This window comes from Corapipo altera, unplaced genomic scaffold, assembly GCF_003945725.1.
Source record: "Corapipo altera isolate COAL_440 unplaced genomic scaffold, ASM394572v1 308, whole genome shotgun sequence".
Lineage (NCBI taxonomy): Eukaryota > Metazoa > Chordata > Aves > Passeriformes > Pipridae > Corapipo > Corapipo altera.
Window position 1 is genome coordinate 2,495,141 of NW_020884925.1, and position 20,091 is coordinate 2,515,231.

The window sequence follows — 20,091 nt, forward strand, 5'->3', positions numbered from 1 at the left end:
TCAATCCCACCGCGGGGAATCTTCTCCCTATCCCGATGTTTTGTCATCCCGATCCATCCCTGCCCCCGCCCCATGACACCCAACCATCCCAGAGGTCCCCGAGCACCAGGCCACTAACACCTCACAGCTCCTCACCAGGCTGAAACCGAGTGGTTGATGACACATCTCTCTCTCTGGTTTCATTCATAATCCCACACACAACCATTCACGGGCAAGCAGAACAGACAGAGCCACAGCAATGAATCCCCAACCTGTCTGCACGGTCACAACATCTGCAGCTGCCTGAGACGTGCACACATCACGAGTGTGCTTCGTGCTAGAGGCAAACACGTCATTGCTTCTTGGAGGCTGCAAGCACCAGTGAGGCACCAGATTTCAGGGGATGGATTGGAGCCTCATGACTCCAGGTGCAAGGACAACAAATGAGAATGCCAGTGGTTACAAAACATGGACTATAAGTAACTGGTAGGTAATTATGGAGGGACGTGTCTGTGTGGCTCAGCTCCAACATCAACAGAGGGAAGAGCCTTGCCTATTGAGTCATCAGCAGCATTTCCTTCCAGCCCCGGGTTTTCCACAGGTTCCCTCTGAGTTTACTATCCCAACCCACAGTGGCTGAGCTCAGAAAGGCTGCTGAGCTCACGTCCCCAGGGAACAGGGCGCCAGTCCCCCACAGCCAGGAGAGGTTTCCTGGCCACAGCCATGCTTCAAGGCCATGGTGCCTCACCAGCCTCTTTATAACAGCAACTGAACTAAATACCAACAACATTCCAGTTCCAGCCATCACAGAAGCTTTCAAGACACCCTGTCATAACCAGCCCTGTCATAACCAAACAAGGGCTGCTGGAGTCACAAGAGAGTTTTGGTGCCCCACCCCTTTGGTTATCCAGGAGTCCCAAACTGTCCACAGCCCAATTGCCCCCATGTAGGAACTAGGTCAGCACTTCCTCTGCAGGATGAGAATTTGGCTAATGAGAGGTTGTTAAACGAGAGGAAGATGTTTCTTAATCAGGGACCAGATACCACCTAAAAACTGCAGAAGTGTGCCAGACCTTCGCATTATCACAAGGGGAGTGAATACACAGAGGGGCATTTTTACTGTACCTTCTTGGTTTGCAAGGCTACCTGAATTCTTCTACACTTTCTTCATTTCTGCTATTTAATATGGACTTTTCATTCATTTTCCAGTTTGTCCTACTCTTTCCTTCTGTTTTTCTTTTCTATTCTTTTCTCAGTTCCATATTCTGTTTCTACTACTGTCCCCAACCCTTCCAGCAGAGCTGAACAGCGAAAACATACTGATCTGTCTGTTCCATATAATTCCCACTGTAATTTTCTCTCAACAGATTTGTTACCTCATAAAAAAGTCACTGAAGGGCTTCAACGATATGCAGGGCCTTAGGACTCTCAAAACCTCATCTCACTGGATCAGGTGCCAGGTCACATGAACAAAGCATCAGGTTTGATGGGGACCAGAGGGTATCTGCCAGGGTTCTGCAGTAAAGCACCTGCTCAGTTGCCTGTGGGCTTTTCTGTGCTACTGCAACAGCACCTTTACATCTCTACCAGAGCAGAGTAATTCCCCAGGTCTGCAGGACATCTGAAGACATTTCTGAAGACCAGATAAGAGGAAGCTGAAAAATTCAGCTTCAGAACCACATGTGTCTCTGAAACAATAAATGTTTTGAGTGATCAGCGTTTCTAGGCAGTGAAACAAATCAGTGTTTCCATTCCCGGGGGAAGTGGGAAGCAAGCAAACTCCATTCTTCTATTCCATAGCATACAGGAAACCTAAGTGATTGATAGCAGCAGTAGGGAAATGCACATTCAGCTTATATTTCCAATGTAAATGACTTGCCACCTCACCCCTCTGCTTCCTGTTCCTTCCCAGCACGCTCCCCCCACACACTCCAGCTGATCGATGTACTGTGTGTGAATCTGGGAGGAAGAAAGGAAGAAGGACTTGTTAGACTGCTTCCCCCCACCCCAATTTAAATGAGAAAGATAACATGCAAAACCAAAGGGCAAACAGCTGTTCAGGATTGAGCTCTTTTTGCCCACAGACCCAGGGTGTTGACATAGGGAGGGACTAAGGAATCCTCCAGCACTGCTCCCAGACCCCATCCTGTGTCAGGTGCAGAAGGCCCCTGCTCTTACAAAACCGTCTCCTTGTATTACAAAGGTCAAAGCAGTAAGCAAAGAGGCTTTTTAGAATGCTGCACACCGTTTGTGGGACCTGCCTGGCTCACAGGGGCGCCGAGACACAGCGATTGCCAAGGCAAGAGAAGGAACGCAGCGAACATCCGCTCGCAGGAGGCGTGCCCCTGTTCTTTCCCAGGCAGCTCACTGAGAGGTGCTTATTTTTACAAAGCAGGCTCTGAGATCTTAAAGAACCAATGTTGTCGTGGTGCCCTAAACCAATGAGTATGTGACCTACTCGTTCCCACTCTGTCCCTTGACCTTTTCCCATAGCATTCTCCAAAAGCATCACGTGAAAAATAGCCCTTTCTCAGCTCTCCAGAGGCTTTGGAGACAGCATCAAAGCTCTGTGCTTATAAACAACTCCAGCTAGGCCAAAATGCCATTCCAGCATCAGGGGTCCCAGGATTTGTAAGCCTGTCACAAGGAACTGGAGGGAGAGGGGGCAGGGGAGAGGCAGCATGTGTTGCCAAGAGAAGGGGGAAGCAAGAGCCAGGCAGCTGGAGTGAGAGCTGAGCTCCATGAAAGCCCCATGGGCTGAGACAGGGTTTGCCCACACACCTCAGGGATCTTTTTACCTCCTTCCTTATTACAAATAGCTCTCTGAGCATAGGCTGAAGGATCATTTACCTCATTGATCCTTCAACCTAATTTCCCCGTTCTTACACTCTTCTCTGACCTTGCACATCCACTAACACTCCAGCATCCACTCTGGAGGAGAATTTACAGCCCAGGTGAAGACAGAACTCAGACTGCAGAGCAGCAGTCCTTGAGCACCAAGACCAGTTATTTGTTGACTCATCAGGATTTAATAGCAGTTGGCCAACAAATACCTACAGGAATCCCTGTCAACTCCCCTGGTGTCTCACAGCATCCCTAGCACACTGCTCCTGCCTTTTGCTGAGAAAATTTCAGCTGTTCCCAGTTTTTGTGTTTCCTCATAGCTCCAGATCTTGTTTCCCTTGGCAATGTCTGCACACACTCCTTGAATATGTCCTGAAAAGCAAATGCCTCAGAAGGCACTCTACAACCGAGACTTTTCCTCAACCATCATTCTCTTCCTCTGACTTCAACCCATTCTTCATTTTCCCCTCTATTTGTCCTCCTATTCCTAACACAGGCTACAGGCAAGGCCTCCAGCTGGGCAATCCATAGCAAAGTCTGTTCGAGGACTAATTACAGTTCAGAGACCACAGTCCCTTGTTTCAGTGTACTGCTGTTACCATGAAAACAGCAACATGCAGGAAAGAAAGGAGATAAGTCCCTTGTAAGCACCTACCAGCGTGTCACCACTGTGCCTGGAGCTCCAGCACTCCATGGTCACGTATTCCATGGTACAGCCCAGCAGCCAAGGAAAGTCATTTTTATGTCTGGATACGTGAACCAGTGGCAGCCAAGCCAGGCTGGTGTTTGTGTAGCTCTTACGTGGCAATAGGGACAATTATTGCCCTCTTGCAGGGCAATAATTTCAGTCCCAACAAGGAAACTGGATAATTAGAGAGAAAAGCAGCAGGCGCTTCAATCATTCCGACCGCGTCAGGTCTTTTCAAATGTCACGAAAAGAAATGGTGGGATAATGAATGCCTTGACTCACTTTCAAAGCACCTGACAGGACAGCCAAGAGGAAGTAACAAGGTTAGGAGGGCTCCATCATCCTTCCTGCTTCCTGGGGACTGACCCTAGAGGGTGAGAGATCTGGGACAGGATGGTGTGATCATAGGATGGCATAAAACAGAAATACAGTCACGGGAGTTCTTTTGCTGTAGATGTTTCCAGTTTAAGAACAAACCTCCTGACTTAACTCTGGTTGATCGTTTTAATTTTTTATTTTACTTGTAGCTCTTCTTCACCATTTTCCCTTTTATATAGCATCAGAAAAGCATTAACTCATGGCTTTGTTTCGTTCCATTGACATAACTGCTTAAATATCCTTCCTGATGTTTTGACATATATCACTTGGACAGACACTTAGAAATTTAAACCATGGAAGCAGGAGGACATTTTAAAAAATTAGAAAATATGTGGACAATTCCTCTGTTATTTTAACAGTATGAAGACTCAACACTTGTGTAACTCTGCCAGCAAATGCAGGGAAATATGTGCTTACATGGCACATATAAATATAAATATGAAACTGAGCACATGGATTTTTAGACATAAGCCACACTTTTGCTACACACCCTGCACACACATTGTAAGCCCCGTGTTCACAAACACACATTAACAGCACATAAGGCAGGCACAGATTATTTTCAGTGCAAAGCACCTTTTTCTTTCTATAGACAACAGGAGCATGTGTACCAAGGGAGCACACATACACTGAGCATGCAAACAAAACATCCATTCATTCCATGTAACAAAATTTAGGTCTACTGAATGAAGAATTGCACCTGTGTATCCATTTAGAATAAATTTGACATTAGCAAATGTACAATTGCTGTGAAAGGAAATAATATATCTGATGCACTCAACAAAACACCCATAATTGTTCAGCCCAGAAAACAGGAAAACAGAACAATCAAACGAAATGACACACACACATAGGCACTGCATGTGTACAGAATGTACACTGGTGAAAGCACACCATCATAAACAAACACACTATTCCCAAAAGACTTATCCATACCCTAATGCTGTGCTGAAATGAACACAGGCAAATCCTTAACCATATGCTCACCTGCACAAATATATATCAGAAGAACAAAATCCCATTGCACGTAATAAGGAGTCCAAAATGCACACTTTAGAAATGAGGAACACACTACACAAATACCCAACTGGTGCATAAAAGTGTTATATATGGGCTCCATAGGAGATAACTCATATGTCTTAAGTACAAGCTGCAGATAACAAGCCTAATGCACTGGGGGCTGCATTTTGCCCTGTAGTTCACAGCACAGCACATAGAAGTGGGGCTGAGGTCACATCTGGCCCCACACAGGTTCAGTGACTATAGTTGACATGTAGAATCTGATCTTCTCCCAGAAGAAGCACCTGCAATGCTGCTGTAATTCCCCAGAGCCAGCCTAGAACTACATAAGCTACTATGTCTGGACTGCCATTCTGCTGCACCAGCCAATAAGCCATTTGGAGATTCATTGGCAATTCTCCCAATTTTTTCCCGTCTAGGGTACTCAAGAATTCAAGTTTAAGGGGAGGAAACTACTGCAACCCTTACAGGAGGTGCCCTCCCACCTTACTGCCTTTACACCTGCAGTGGAGGGCAGTCCCTAGCTCCACTACAGCTTGAGTCATCATCTGAGCAACAAAGCAACTGCTGGAGCTAGGGGATAAAGGCATTTTACTCCCCTATATTGCCCAGATAAGACCTGTGATAATTTTACAGTCAGACTATCGAGTACCTAAACAGAAACAAATGCACCTAATCCAACGCATCGCTGGGCAATGCCAGACCAGCCAGCCAGGCATGACTCCAGCATTCATCAGAAGCATCAGGAAGAACACACTGCTGCATGCCTGAGGCCTAGAGACAGTCTTCCACTTCAGAAAGGTTTGCATACAGAGAAAGCACTCCTATTCCACAGCTTCTGTCCAATACAGGCTAAATGTGAAATCCCAGTGACCAGCCTGCAGCTTGAACACCAGACTCTGCTTCAGCTGCTTCACTTTCCACACCCACAGACACATCCTGTGGTATGTGATCATTTCATCTATTGCAGCTTGTTAAGAATGCCTGAGCTAAACTCACCATAAAGGCTTAGAAACAGCATGTTTGCTTCTGCTTCCAGAAATGTCCATTTTTCTCTACTGTGATGAAATCTAGACTTGCTTAGACACAGCTGTCCATGTTAAGTGACACAAAAGGCCATCCACATCTCTCCTTTGGTCCTTCATCAGGGAAATGGGATTCAACATCGCTCCATTAGCTCTGCCAAAAGTTACAGTCTCTCTAAACGCTGTGAACTGCACAGCACCACACATGGAAAAGGATCTCATCCTGCTATCACAGCCCAGCCTGATGGTAGAGCAACAGGGTAGACAGCACTTGGGTTCTGCCTCATCCCTCCCAAATGCCTCTGACCAAGCAAAAGCTGTGGAAATCCAGAAAAACAGGAAGTATCTTTTTTTCTCCAGGTGCTCTATATGGTGAGTAGAGCTAACCAAAAGAAAAACAAAACAAATCAGGAGAGACTAATGAATAAAAATAACAGACTCTCTGCTTTTCTTCTTGTAATTTCCCCACCCCAGACAGCTGTAATGTGGAAAGTATTGAAATTTAAATCACACCTCAGCCTAACCTCAGCTGACAGGCTGCCGATGCAATAATCTCAGCCTGGCTATCTTCTCTCAGGGAGAACGACAAACCAACTAAAACAAAGTGATAAATTTTCAATTTTATTTTAAAATATACCAGATGGGAGATTTTATTTGAGTCATAAATATGTCAAAAGCAATGTTGGCATATGATTGGAGATTGCCCCCACCAAGGGAACAGCTCTCCTTGTTTAGAAGTGCTATCAGATTCTTAATAAGAGGCTCCAGTTACACTGCAGCAAAATAGTCTGTATATTAAGCCAATTGAATGTCTATTTGCTAGACATCTTTTTTCTCTTCTCTGCCAATCTCACGTTTCAAAATGCAGGAGAAATGAGGGTGCTGAGGTCAGACCTAAGCATCACCAGTTTGGGTTCTCATTTTGTTGTTGGAACATGGCTGAAAAGTATTTGATTTCTCGCCAGTATTTGAAAACTGAATTTCACATCAGTCAATGAAGCTTCCTTTGATTTCCTAGAATCCCAACCGGTAGATGTCAACCAAGTTCAGCCTCAGATTTAAAGTAAATCAAATTCAAGCCCTTAATCCCAGCCATGGGTCAAACGCAAATTCCGGAAATAGTGCTTGGCCTCAGTCCCAAAATTTCATGTGAGCTAAAACCAGTTCTAAATCCCACCAGCCATTTGAAGAAATATGAGCTGTCTTTTGTAGCCTCTGCACCTCTCCTCCTTCTACCTCTGGTGCTGTGACAGATCACAGTAGTCTAACAGGAAGAAGTCTGATATTTTTGCCTTTTCATCATTTCAAAGGTTTTATAGACTGGCTCTACCAGCTACGTCTCTGAGAATGTTTCCAGCCCTCCAGCTTACTCAGGAAATCCTCATACCATTAAATTCAAATCAATCAACTCTACCACCATTGATTCCCATCACCACAGAATGTGGCTCACTGAACTCTTGACACTGAAAACTGAATGCAAAGCAAGTGAAAAAACCAACAATCTGTTATTTTATGGTTTTTTCATATAAATGCTTTGCAGATTTAATCTTTTAGCCACAAAACTGTAAAAAGGGGTTAGAGAATTAGTAAGAGATCTGATACATAACATACTACAGAATAATATTCTGCAGTTATAGCCAATGTAACAGAAACAGCACCACAGAGAGGAAAGCAAGAAAGAAACATAAGCAAAATATGACCTAACTTTGCATTGGTTAGAGGTGTGTGGTCTTTTTAGACTTTACTTGTTCCTCAGAGTCAAAGGAGCCCTAAATGCTCTTTCAGCAATCTCTCTACCAGACTGATCATTTGCTGTGGAAGGCTTTGAAAAAACTTTCTGAACATAAAACTCCATCAGATACATTTATCACAAAATATCATCCTCCCACCCACAGCCTCCAGTCCTGGACATGCCATTCATTGGTCATGAAGCAGCAGATGCATCAAGACAAAGCTGAAGCTTTTAGCAGCTTTTTAATCTGAAGGAGCAGATTGAAATAGAAGAATCATACCCATCCGTCTTAGGCTTAAAATATTTGACTTAATGTAGTACCCAGTAAAGCTGGCATTCCTCTGGCTTCTGCAGTGTTTTTGATGGGGGCTTGTACAATCCATCATTGATTGGCACGAGGTCAAGGGAATCGGGCAAAGTACAAAACAGCTGGGAAAGAATTCAGCTCACAGTAAAATGCCTTTGACAAAAGAGAACCCCATGCTGAGGATATGAAAGAGGATGGCCTGGCTCTACTCTTCTACCCTCAGGAGGACTCACTGAGAAAGCAGAATTGACCAGTTCAAACCACACTTGAAACTAAGATTTCTTAAAATTCTGTCTAATGAGCCTCAGCACTAATAATGCTGGCAGAACATGGACAAAGCTGAATTCAGGAACACTGCTGCCTTCACAGGTTAAAAGGTCTGTGAGGCCATTTCCATTACGGAACCATGCAACTATTTTGGGCACTAATGCCTAATAAGGCTGCTCTAATGGGCCATTGCCCAGTACAGTGAAGTTGTAACCTGTCCAGGACAGAGACTGCAGTTTACTGTACGTCTGTACAACATCCAGCACAGTGGAGCTCCAGCTCTAATAACAGCCTCTAAGTGTTATTGCACTACAACAATAGGCAGTGATAACTCAGAGAGTAAAAATAACATATGCATCAGGAGTATCTATGGCATAATTACACAGTTTATTCAAAGCACCTAATCAAATTGTTCAGCAACTTAACATAAACACAGGCACAGAGGCAGATACTCCCAGATGAAGGAGCAAATTATGATTAGTGCAGGTATAATTGCCTTGAAACTCCCCACATTTTCAGTCAGGCCAAGGACCCAGTAGCAACATGTTCAGGCAAGCATGTATTTCTCCTTGGGGAACATGAGTCCCACCACTTGTTTAAGAGCAGTCTGAAAATGCAGGGATCTGTGAGCACTTCATCTTGGATCCCAGGAGAAAGTAACCTCAGGCAGCTTGGTAAGCTTCAGACTAAGATGTCTTCAGGGCAGTCTCTAGTTAATATGCTGCACTAATAAAGTCTAATTATTTGGATAAGTTTTACTGTTTAATAAATCGCTTAACAAAGGAATGGACTCATTTAGGTATTGGCTGGTTAACCAACCTGGCAAACAAGTAATATCCAGGCAAGTAAGATTACTTCACCAGGTCCCTCAGTTCCCAGTCCCTCCCTGCTGTCTCACTAGAAAGCTGTCCCATTAAATCATTGCAGCACATACTATCTATAAAGGTCTCAGAAGGCTTTACTACTTTCCTATTTGGTAGCCACATGACATCAGCCTATGCTGACATCCAACATCATATATCCCATCCAGCAGAGGATGCCCTCCTTTCCAGCACACTACTGAACACCCTTCCAGTGCTGTCAGATGTCACACAAACTCACTTGTGCTCCTGCTGTGTGTCTGCCTGCCTTCAGAAAAAATACAAGCATCAATTCACATGTAGAGCTGGAGGCCTGAAAACACACATCCACCTCTTCATGAATTAGCAGCACCAGGAACAATCCACAAGGGTGGAGAACCAGCAAAAAATGGTCTGCAACCAGGTCAGCTCCCATAGTCCTGCTCAAGACCCCTCCTTTTTGTTTCCCTGATTGTCTCTTCCCTCTCTAGCACCAAGCCAGGACCTGGACACATGAGCAGATACAGGCTTCCCTCTGATGCAGGAGCTACCTTATAAATTATACAGCAAATTAAAATTACTTTATCACAGTGATAACACCATCATCTGTAGTGTTTATGAGTTAATAAATTGCATCCATGAATGAATATGTGCTGACTCACTAACTAAGCTGCAAGTGAGAGCTGTTCATCTCCTCTGCAGTACCCTGAAAACCAGTATCCCTCCTCTGCCAGGGAATTCATTTTCCCTGCTTTGGACAGGGGAGCAGGAGAAGGAGGGAATTATTTCCTCTTGCTGGCTTCCCGCATTAGTAAAGCCCTGGAGGTTATTTAAATGGGAACTTCAAAGGAGGTATATGATGGGCTGTTTACTGCTGGAGGAGGCTCATTTTACACTCAGATTTAAAAGCCTCTCTGACTCAGAGGCAAACAGCATCACTTACAGGCTTCAGAGCCTCTCAGATACAGCCAGCTCAGGTGCAGGGGACCAGGAGGAATGGGATGGACAGAGAAAAATTTATTTTTTTCTTAATGTTGGACAGGAAGGATTTTCAGGCTCTGTTGGGAGTGAAAGGGAATCGTTCTATATGAATAGAGAGCCTAAATGCTCCAAGTGGGGAGGAAGAGGCTGTTTGGTCTTTAGGACAGTAAGGGAAGGGAATTATGAAAAGCTGTTCTGAAGCACAGGGACAGTTATAGAGGGAAGAAAATCAGAGATTCTCATGTACTGAGCCTCCTGCACATTTATCCACCACGTCTTTTCATCAAGTCTTGAGGCTACTCTGTATTAGCTGCAATTCATTCCTTCCATCACCCTTTCCTCCTGGGGATGGCCGTGGGTCACACAATGACTTACCCTGGGAAGCCTTGTTAAGTGGATTCACTAATACAGGAGGAAGATTAAAAAAAAAAATGCTCCTGGCACTTGGAGTGGAAGCTGCATTTGTGATGAGTCTTTGTTCTCCTAAGCACTGATTTCTCAGTCTGACACTACTGGTGGATTTGGAAGGGAGATGAGGTTTAGAGATAAGGTAATTCCCCTCCCACCAGATTAGATCCAGCTGGTACAACAAGCAGTCCATATCACATCAGTGCAGCACAGTTCCTTAAATACACCCTTCCCACTGCCTCCACAGCCCCACTTAGCTTTGGTCACAGAGAACCTACCACACATGTGAAATTTAACTGGTTAATCATGATGTTTATAGGTGTGGAGTTTTGTTTTCTTCCTGAAAGCAGAGATATACTAGAAAAAGCTCCTCACATCCATCTGCTTAAGCAACCAAGCACACAGAAGAGGCAAGATCAAAGAAACCACCTCCCTGGAGAACCTGTGGGTACAATTTGTAAATACAGAAGCTTCTGCAGTTGGGCATATGGACCTGCCCCTAGAACTCATGCTGGTCAAACCTGAGAACTATGAATTTTCAAGTAAATCTATGCATTTTTTTTTCCCCCCATGGGCATAACTAAAACAGAATCTTCTGACAGAAAGGCATTTTGACAAATTTTCTGACACATTCTCCCTAATACTGCCTACAGCAGGAAGCAGCAAGATTACATGGTAGAAATATCACCTTGTGGGAGAAATAAGCTTCAGGTAGTGCCAGCACCTACATATGGTTGAATATAACTGCTCCAAGCATATTTCAACTTCTGTCTCCATCAAGCTGGCATATTATTGCATATATATTCATCTGATACAAAGAAAGTGGGCTCTGGGAAGGACATTTTTTTTCTCCTCTGAAAAATAAAAAAGGGTTGCTTTAATTAGAATCTAGTGACTAAAAGCCTTTTTTTTTTTTCCTTCGGAGCAATTGCATCAATTTTGTTCCATTAGCCACTGTATGAAGCTGGGTTAGGAAATAACTTGATACGTAGTTGAAAAAAGAAAGGAAATGAGAACAGAATAACAAACCCCACTGCCTAGAAGCAATCATGCATCCCAGAGTATTAGGGGGGGGTTGTGAGGAATGCACACCCTTATTTATGCATTCCATTCCTTTTCCCAGGATTGCAATGCATGTGAAAGCAGAGGAGTGACAGCAATAGCTGATGGTCCCAGAAGAGGTCAGGAACCACAGCATGTCTATATAGAGAAGGCAGAGGTACATCTGATAATCCTCCAACCCAGCAGATCCCTGCAGTTCCCAAACAGCCACTCCAAATGCCCCAGGAGCATGTGACAGATGTGTTTGCTCTCTCCCAAGTTCATCAAGAACTTTCTGTACTGAGAACACTGCCCAGTCAACTTTACTCTCGAGGCAAAATTGCAGTGTTATTGGTTCCACCTGCACTTGCACTGCTTGCAGTCAGCACATTCAAGGGTGCACAGGAGATCAAAATTCTGCTCGAGTTTCAGATTGTTCAGGCTTGCATGTGACAATGGCTGGAGCTTCAAAGTGTTCTCAAAGAAAGCAGCTGAAGAGCATGGACATGTTAAACAAGGCACTGCTTCTGCAGAAAGTTTCTGTCACAGTTGATTCAGACAGATGGGAGGGCTGTCCTCTGTGCAAGGCCACGTTCTAGGAGCTCAGAGATGAAAAACAAAATGTAAATTCAACAAGTGAATATTCATAAGATGAAAACTTCACAAGACTATTTTATATTTAGAAGGCTTTGCTTGAGAACATACCTCCCCAAACCAGACATTTAAACTACTGAACCACCCAGACTGACACTAGCTCTGAACCTTCTCATCACACCAGCTCAGCAAATGTCTCTTGGGAGATGCAGAGCTGACAGGAAACTTTCCCTATAGGGCAGCAATCAAGTCAGCTCTAGATCTACCAGTGAAGCCTAAATCTGATTTGTTTACTCCTGTTCTCTTCTTCAAACTTCAGATGGAGTTAATAAAACAAGATTTCTCATCTGTGACTTGCCTCTTGTGTGGGAAAGAAAAAGTGACTTTGACTGACTCGTTTTTTCTTATACACAGTTCTATCCTCCAATGACCAACTCCAAACTACAACACAAATTTCCTGGCAGTGCCACTCTTTCTTTAGCTGAAACAGCACCCAGTGGCCTTCCCTCCCTAGTTAAACCCCTTGGTTTAAGCCTGTCATTTGTTCTAAATCTTAAAAAAAAAAACCAAAACAAAACACCAAACAGTGGAAACACATTTCACCCTGACCCAAGTGAGGAGCAAGACTGAAATTCAGAAGAAATTAGGTAGCCCAGTAAAGAGAAGATATAGATTGTGGAAAGCAGTGAATTTAGGATCCCAAGAAATTATTTTTTTGCAATGGTTATTATTTACTATGCACAGTCTTGTCTGTAGACAATGAACCCAGACAGGGCTCATTAGTATGCTAAAAAAATCAGCTTTTAGACTGATACAGTTATATTATGTAAGAATATGTGGATACTGGTTTTAATATTGGATCATTTTATTAATGCATCCCCACCAAAATTAAGAATTTTGATATAAATGTGCGTCTAAGCAAACTACAACTTTATGTTTAAAGATGGTATAAAATCACACTTCCATTACATTGATAATTTCTGTCTAGCCCAGTCAGAAGGTTATTTCTGGCTGCTGTACTCAGTCATGTCATTCATTTTCTTTTATCCTTTATTCTTTCCTGATACATTTTCTGACTACTATGTCATGCAAACAAAACAGGATTGTTTTCAAAAGGCTACACAAGACCTTTGCAACCTCCTTGTATAGATATCAGTTCTGCTTGTGTTCTTAAAAGGTCAGAGCTTGCAAAAGAATAATGAAAATAAGATTTAGCCGCAATATTTGCACTATTTCAGGCAGCGCAGCTCAAACAGAAAAAAGATACCACAAGTCTACCTTAAATAATAATTAAAAAGCCAACAAGAAATTACCATTTCCAATCCCAAATCCTCTTAACCATATCCAAAACTATCATTGTAGGTAAATGAATTAACAGAGCAAAACCTATGGATTGCAGTTCAGATCACAGTGGTATTTCCTGATCACACAGCCTAAAACACAGCCCCTTTTTCAGGCAGCTCTGTCTAAATGGATGATGTTTACTCTTCATTTGCACAATGAAGAAGTGAAGCAGAGAAAAACAAAACCCACTGCCCAGGAACTCTGTCTACATCAGTTCTTTTATTATCTCCATTACTGAACTCTCTGAGTATCTTTCATTAATATGTTGACTAGGCCACAAAGCAGAACTGGTAGGTGTCCCACAGAGGAAGTCTATCTCAGAGCCTGGAAAACAAACCTCTGGGATGCAGGCTCAGTCCTCCCACCTCACCCTCAGGGCACCTTCTTTGCATTGGCCCTGGGTAGTGAAACAGTGGATTCAGGGAATTTACTAGTAAAGAACTTGAGAATCCAACCGAAATTTCCCATCATTAAGAAAACGTAGCAGCAGTGACAGGAAACAACAGAAGTGTTTCTTTAAGTGACAGGACTGACATTTTGGTGATGTGAAGCCCTCTCACTGCTAGGATTTGAAGTGCTGAAATTTTATCATCAAATTGGAACCCAGCTAGAAAGTATCAATAACACGAGGAACTCGGCAGAGAAACAGTGACCCCGTTACATGTGAGAGAGCACTGCTACCTGAGCTGAGGAAACGTTCGCTTTGCCAGCCGGGCAACACGTGGCAGGAATTCCTCTTGGATTTTCCTCAGGATAACCACCCTTGCTTACTCCTCTGGGAAGCTGCAGGATTAGAGACATTGGATGAGCCCAGGAAAAGCTGCAGATCCAGTTTCAGCTTCCTTATGGGCTCATAATCCATAACCACCCATAGAACTGCTGAAGACTGCAGGTGAAATCCTGGCTCCAGCAAAGTCAGTGATTAAATTTTCATTAATTTAGTCCAGTGAAATTCCACTGAAGCTTTGGTTCCACAAAACAGTTGATCTAATTGTGAAGTATTTCTTACTAGATCAAAAATGTCAAAACCCCATGACAACAAACTGAACTGAGACAAACAAACCTGGTACACTTGGTATTAGTTCAGGCCATAGGTATGATCCAGAAGTTTCTGATGAAGTGAGTGAAGTCTGCCCTCCAAAATACCACACAAAAGTGACACTGTGTGTCTCATTCACACTGAACACATACTGCCCAGTAATGTAACATCCAAATGGTTTTTTAATGTTCACAAAACTGTTATCTGTGCTTTTATGACAAAGAAGCTGTAGGACCACCTATGTAAGAGGACTGAACAATTGAGCTTTGTGTCCAAAGGCATCGATGCTGATCTACACCATCCTCCCTCACAGAACAGCCACACCCAAGAAGTCTTAATAAGAAAGTCTGTCACACTGCACAGTCTGCCCACTTCAACTTAATTTTTGATCTCTGTCTTTGATTTTCCCTCTGTCTTTGTTCTGTTAGTGCTTCAGCACTCAAGGAATCCATTTCTCTGACATTATAATAGTTTTGGACTGTAATTCCCTTTAGGTTCTGCTGCAGCATCACTGAACTCTTACCAAACAGCCTCATTTGTAAAATCTGACTTCAGAATCCATTATTCTAATGCCTGTCTGCACTGCCAAGAACATTTGACACAGCTTTGGGAACAGACCAGATGCAATACCTATGGATCCATCTCCTCAAGGAAGGGAGATAACCCTCAAGCTCAAAGCAGGACTACCAGGAAAATAGATGCAAGAGTTGTGATGAGAATATAAACACCAGAAGTGTGTCCAGGCATCATTGCCAAGCTCAGCAGGTATGTTACAGAGCATACCTACACTTCATCTGGCTTCAAATTGCTCCTTTTGCAGGCAATAAAATTACTGCAGAAATCCCAGAGAATAAACTGAGTTAACACCCCATTAAATACAACAGACTTCCAATTGAAGGTAAGGACGTGCCCAGATTAAGCTACCCCAGTACAGACTGGCCCAGGGGTAAAATACATCACTTCTACTGACTTATGGGCTGAAAGAAAGCAAAGAAAAAACTGACATGAATTTCTACAAGGTAAGAAAGGATTTGTTCTTTGAAGCATGCTTAAACAGCACAATGTATTCTTCCATAAACATTCCTTCTGCAGTTGGTCACACACCCCAAGGGAGAAAGCCAGGAATTTGTTATTTTGTGTATTTTCTTTTATCAGTAACATGATCTTGGCCCCTCACCCCTCTCCCCCAGATTAAGCAGTCTTGATTTTATCCCTTCAGTTTGTTTTGTCAGCATCTGGTTTGGAAACTGGTACCAGAGAGAATGGGAACTGTTGCTGGGTTCATTTGTTGCCCCTGTTTCACAGAAAAAAAACCCAATTTAAAACACTTACTTCCATAGTTTTGCCTTTTCTAAACACTCCAATTGCAGTAGTTGTGGGCCCTGTCCAAATTCACTACTCCTCCAGTGACATTTGTAAAAAATAAAACTTTCTCTATAAGAAAAATCTTTGCTGGCAGAGGCACTCGGTCAGTTTTAGCTGGATTTAAGTTGAGACAGCTCAGCACAAAGGAATAGGGCAAGAGAGAGGGAAAGAAAGGCAGGACAGGAAAACATACAGATAAGGGCAACAGTTAGATTTTGATTGTCATGTATTTACTGACAGCCCTGGGTGCTGAAAAGGAGATAATTCTCTGCAGTCTGTGCTCCCACATCATTTCAGTGTGCAGTTTCATGAAATGGGGAACCAAAATGCAAGCAAGGTATCTCCAGAAAGGAGTTCCTGCTTCTCTTCTTTTATCCTCTACTTAATTCACACAAACCCAAGTGCTTGCCAGACCTCTCTCTATAGGAGCTCAGCCAGTTCACAAAACACAGAAAATTTTCACACACACAAAAAGCTGGGTAGTTTTCTATTATTTTGATGTGTTAGTGAAGCTCAGAGTTGGGCAGGGGTGCTCCTGGCTGGAGTAAGAGCATGGGGAAGCAGCTCCCACCACACTGTACACACTCTAGCTCCAGAGAGCTGGCAGTGCTGGTTAGGTGTGAAGCTGCTGCAGGCTCACAACTCAAAAACCAGCTCTGCAAAGACATGGTACTATGTAAATACCAACAGCTACAAAGCTTCCATGACATGGATTTATGTATCCACAGCTCCTGCTGGTTCAGAAGCAGGAGAAGTCAGCTGTGCCAATTGTACATTTCAGCCAGCACACAGAATCAGCCTTAGCCAACCCAAAACCTTCATCACAGCCCTTCCTGGCTGTCAGAACGACAACTTCAAACACAAGCAAGCTCAGTTCATGTTTTAGATGCTGTACCAGCTTTCCCCTGTAACAGGAATACTTGCTGTACCACTTCCACCCTGACCAGCTCCCAAAGTGTGGTAGGAAAAGAGTAATATATCCACATGAAACAAAGCTAGAAAGTTATTAAAAATCCCAAACACCAAAACCCCAAGAAACTGCCATCTGCCTAGAACAAAACCAGGGAGCTGACTTAAGCTCCCACATGCAGAAGCTCTGGCCCATACCTGCCAGGCTTTCTCACTCTCACTCCGAGATACCATGGAGATACCAAGATGGATCATCAGAGGGCACTGCTTTCCCCAGCAGAAAATGGGTTCTTTTCCTTACATGGATGGAGATTTCAGACATCTGGAAATGCACATTTACCATGTTAACTGTGAAGTCCTGAAACTAGGGTGCAGCTGGAATTCCATTTTCACATTTGCTATTTTTCCTCCTCGAAAGCACTTCAAGAATGTATGGAATTCACAGGCCTGAATTCAAACTTACTGAGGCTGAAAACTCTAACATTTCTGCACTGGGATTAGGTGAATATAAACCTCAAGAATAAAGGCAAACTCTATTCCTGTATCCTCTTATTCCTTCTGCCTTTACCCTACAAAGTCCCTTAACAGATTTTTAATGGGGTGAAGGCAGAATGTAATTCTTAACCACCTCTTTCAGAAAAAAATGGGTTGTAAACAGAATCTGACTGTGCATTTACATATGCCAGAGCTACTCATTATTAATGACAGCAAGCAAAAGAAAACTTAAGCCCTTCCACCTGCACATCAAGTCCATAGCATCTGTTTGAAAGCCACGTGCCAGTACACAGCAATATTTCTTTTACAGAGGCAGTAAAATGCTTTAAGAGAAGGGTATAAGTGTTTTAAGAGAACAATCCCTGGGAGGACCACATGAATCCCCTCCATAATCCCTACTTAAACACAAGGAACACAGCCTGTGTGCTGCTGTTTCAAGGCATATACACCATTCATGCTGAAAGCACCACAGTCCTTTCCAGGGAAAGTGTTAGATTAATTTTCCAGAGGTTTTCACTCTCCCGGACTCAGCCATCCTGTGGCTCCTGATAAACTTCCTGCATCTCTGCCCCCAGCCCAAGCAGTTGACTTCTCCTCCTCCAATATTCAAGAAACAAAAGCAACTTGGGCAGAAATTTGAAGTGTCACTGAGGAGAAGAAACTTCCTCTGAGAAGAATTATAATACTGATACAGTTGTTAACATCCATTTTGAAGGGTGAGCAGTTGAAACCGTATTTATAAGGCCTCATATTGTAGCAAGGGATTTCTCTCCAAGTATCCTGGGCTTAAGCAGTTTTTCAAATAAATTAGATGAGGGAATTCTTTCTTGATTAACACTAGAACAAATTTAATAAAACTAAAACTGCCAATATAAGACAGAAAGAGAAATCCCATGGGACTATTATTTCAGAATAAAAACTAGAACTCTCTCTGTTCCCACTCATCCGTGTATTTGGTTGATGTAACATTTTTCTACTCAATTCAAGGAAACCAGATGGATATCTAGCAGCCAAAAATTTGGACAGGCAAAACTCTTCACACCTAAGTTTTTAGAATCCAAATTTATAAAAAAAATTAGATGGATTTCAATGCACATACTTCCAGGGAAAAGTAAGAATGCTTTTCACCTTCCAGAGGATAAGTGACCAAAGTTAAACAAACCTGTAAACAGAATATTTAGCAATTTTAGGAGAGGAACCATTTCATCAACGGGAAAAATAAACAGCAGATTCCCTTAGAATCACCTTGTATCTTAGAATAACTTGCATTTTTATATCTTCAGACACACAAACCATCAGTGTCTACACAGTTAGTTGTTAAAAAAACCCCAAACCCCCGCATCACAAGAATTACAGGCTTATTAATATAACCCATAAATCAGTTCTTATAAATGTTATTCCTTGTATTACACATAATGGATGTGGTTACTTCACCACACACCAAAATGAATAGACACACGTATTCATTTTGCACAGTACATACAAAATCCAGAGATTTTGCAGTTAAGATGGTAAATCATGAGTATATTTAAAAAAAGTTAAAAGTTAAAAAAGCTTTAAAAACCTCAATATTACTAGCAATGAGGAAGAAAGAAGCAGCAAAACTATTCAGGGTTCACAAGCAGAAAGATTCTATGGAAGGAGTAGAGGATAGGCCTCAGTGTACTCCTGACTGAAGGATACAAGTGAACTGAAGCAGAAGATTAAAAAGACCTAATTTCAGCTTCCAAATACATTATCAACAGGAACCTGCCTGAGAAAAGAGGAAGTGATCTCTTCCTCTTAAGAGCCCAAAGGCCTCATCAGATCCCCCTAACTTCCCTGGCATGATTATTAATCATCGGGCCAACTGACCAGCTGCAGAGTAAACAGGGGGGAACAAACAGGAACAAACAGTGGAAATATTACACCACATTGCCTCAAATTGAGCATGAGTTACCACCATCTGCTCCTGGTGCCATGCACAGGGTCACAGGTTAGAAAGGAATTACGTCTTTCTCTTACTATGAGCTTATTGCTGCTTTGCACTTATTTTTTCCTCTGGGTATGCACCTGTTTTGCTGTTACTTTCTCCAACTCTGGACCAGCCAGTGTCACACAGCACCTATTCTCCAATATAAGCTTTCCCTAATTTCCTTCTGCTTTTAGTATCTCTATCATTACATAATTAGTGTTTAGAAAAAAAAACTCCAAGGCATTGTAAATCTAAAGGTATAGTCTGTCCCAGGTAGCAGACAGTACTAAGCCTGTTGGTATAAACAGACCAGGCATTAATTTGGCAGTCAAAATAAGATGTGAACACAAAAGTAACAAAGACATGGCTGTTTACAGCACTGTGACCTCAGAAGGAGCACCAGTGCAGGCAGAAGTCATCTAAACTCCCCTACAGAGGGCCTACATCAAGTGCAAATGTCACAAGGCTACAGTTTTGCTTCATTCTCAATGAGCAGCAGGGAAGAGATGATAAAAATTCAGTAGGGGAAAAGAAAACCAAGTAGAGAGCAAGAGGTATGATACAGAAGGTTCTTACAGGAAAACAAAATCAATATGGTGGTGGCAAATTGGGGAGGACAAAGGAAGACAAGGATGTCAAAAGAGGGCTCAGCAAGAGATATGACAAATTTGAAGTTACACAAGTTGGGGAAGGACCCTGACAACCATCGGCTAAAACCAAAGATCTGAGGCTTTCATGACTATAAATAATAACCTAAATTCCTTTGGCTTTTTCAGAGGGAGAGGGGGAGGAGGTACATCATTTCCTTTCAAAGGTTAACATGCAGTTGCCAAAATCTCTGACAAGAGATCGATGCTAGTAATAGTTCTTTTGGAAAATGCA

At 42.8% G+C, this 20,091-nt stretch overlaps 1 long non-coding RNA gene across 1 annotated transcript; it reads left to right on the forward strand.

Moving 5' to 3' along the window:
* The first annotated feature begins 216 nt into the window (after positions 1-216).
* On the forward strand, positions 217-1,697 carry LOC113954013. Its single transcript, XR_003530080.1, has 3 exons — positions 217-936; positions 1,347-1,460; positions 1,570-1,697. It is a non-coding gene; the product is annotated as an uncharacterized LOC113954013 (long non-coding RNA).
* Positions 1,698-20,091: the final 18,394 nt, after the last annotated feature.